This window comes from Echinops telfairi, unplaced genomic scaffold (assembly GCF_000313985.2).
Source record: "Echinops telfairi isolate 266 unplaced genomic scaffold, ASM31398v2 ScPeMD7_18;HRSCAF=68, whole genome shotgun sequence".
Lineage (NCBI taxonomy): Eukaryota > Metazoa > Chordata > Mammalia > Afrosoricida > Tenrecidae > Echinops > Echinops telfairi.
Window position 1 is genome coordinate 54,596,656 of NW_022103915.1, and position 2,221 is coordinate 54,598,876.

General features: G+C 40.5%; 1 non-coding gene across 1 annotated transcript; it reads left to right on the forward strand.

The window, feature by feature from the left end:
- Positions 1 to 234: 234 nt before the first annotated feature.
- Positions 235 to 296, forward strand: LOC115868844. The gene has a single exon (XR_004045812.1). It is a non-coding gene; the product is annotated as a U7 small nuclear RNA (small nuclear RNA).
- The last annotated feature ends 1,925 nt before the right edge of the window (positions 297 to 2,221 follow it).

Here is a 2,221-nt window from a genome sequence, read left to right on the forward strand (position 1 = left end):
CCATCCATTTTGACTCATAGCAACTGGATAATAAAGGGTGAAACTGTGCCTATGGGTTTTTAAGACTGTAACTCTTGATAGGACTAGAAATCTTTATCTTTCTGGTGGTTTTGAATTGCGGACATTGTGGTTAGCAGTCCATCATGTACCTCATTACCCCACATGAGAAATCTCTTTCTCAAGAAATTCCATTAATGTTTAATGGAATTAATACTCCATAAAAAGTCATTTGGGCATTGCAACAGCTCTTTTTGAATTTGTCTAACAGGTTTTCTAGTTTTCTCCGGAAGACACTCCCCACCAAAAGAAAAGAAAATCATTTGAGCAAGTGCTGATCTTTATCAATATATATAGCACTATACCAATGTATATCTATATAAAACAGAGGCATAATTTAGACAGAACAAAAATTTGTGTGGAGTTTTAAAAGTTCATATAATTTTGTTTTTAGTGTGAAGAATGTGAGAAACTTTATAGTCTGGGGAAGGAGCCTGAAGAGAGGAGATTGAAGTCACAGGAAAGAGATGACCAATAGAACTGAGTAAGAACTAATTCATAACTTACCGGTTAAATGAAAAGCGATTACATTCACACACCTTGGACAGATAAGAAGATGCATGCTCTGAGAGGTTAAGAACGGTGCCCAGGGTCACACAGCTGATTGATGGCAGAGCGGGGATTCAAGCGCAGGTCATCGTCTGTGCTTGTTTCCTTCCAATTGGTCTCTTCATTCCATCCTGCCACTGCAGTGGAAGTGGATGGTGAAACAGTACACGTTGAATTTTAGGCTCACACGGAGCCAGCTTCCTTTCTGTTCCCTCTCTGTTCTAAACACTCCCAGGTATCTTTCCCCATCCTTTGCTATCTTTCCTGAAAGAAAGGCCCAGGGATCTGCTGCCATAGAGATGGAAGCTAAGAAAACCCTCAGAAGCAGCTCTATTCTGTAACATGCGGGGTCACCCTGACTCAGAATCAACTCAACAGCAGTGGGTCTTACCTGTCTTTGGTGTGGAATTCAACATCATCATTATCATCATCATCTGCACCACCACCATCACTGTCATGAGAGAGAGAGCCAGGGAGAGAAAGGGAGCTGGAGAGTTGTGGGTGGGGGTAGATATATCTGTCCTCTGGCATAATGGATTACTGCAAGGCCAACACTTGGAAACACCAACTGCTTGCTGTCAGGGGAAAGAGGAGGCTTTCTATGCCAGTGAAGAGCTACAGTTCTGGAAACCCATAGGGGCAGTTCTGCTAGGTCATCTACCAAAGGGACAGGATGACTAGAGTCTACATTGACTCAAGGGCAGTGAGTGAGTTATCTATAGCTTACTAAGCAACAACAGCCACCTGTGATGTAATTATTTGCAACATTCTTTTCTACTTGTTTATATCCCTTACCTCACTTTGTAAATCAAAGAGAATGGCTTTAGGTGGAGTTTCTGAGCTCTTAACTGGACTTTGTTTTATTATCTTGCTGCTATCTTGGATTCCATTTTTTATGCTGTTGAAACTTTAGTACAATTCTGTTAGCATCCTGGGAGAGATTTTTTTTTTCCCTGGGAGAGAGTAATAAGAAATATAGATATAGGAAAACTAGTTGGTGTGCATTTTTTACATTTTTCAAAAGGCTTTTGACACATTTCCAAAGAAAATATTGTACTGAAAACATAATTGTAAATTGAAGGGAATGTTCTGTTATGAATACAATATTAGCTTAAAAATAAATCCCAGGAATGCATGTATATTTTAAACATAAACTATAAAAATTCTAGTAACATCTGTTTCCTGAGACACCAGATTTTAAAGTATGTCAAGTCAGAAAAACAATGTCATTTCCAGAATAAGCCTATGTTAGTCCAGGTAGAGTAGAGAAACAAATCCAGGGAGACTCATATGTGTATAAGAAAGAGCTTTGTATATGAGAGCAATTGAATATTGAGAAAACACCCCAGCCCAGATCAAGTCCATAAGTCCAATATTAGCCCATTTGTCGGATACTGATGTATAAATTCCTCTTCAGATTCATGCAGCATATGTAATGATGCTGAATGCAGGGAGATCACAGGCCAGTGGGTGGTAAGTCCTGTGGATCCAGCAGCAATGTAAGCATCTCAGCACTGGCAGGGGTCTCCATGTGGCTCCTTCAGCTCCAAGGCTCTAGTGTAGCTCCATGTGTCTTGTCGGCAGGAATGCCTTCCAGGGCGTGAGCTTGTGTCCT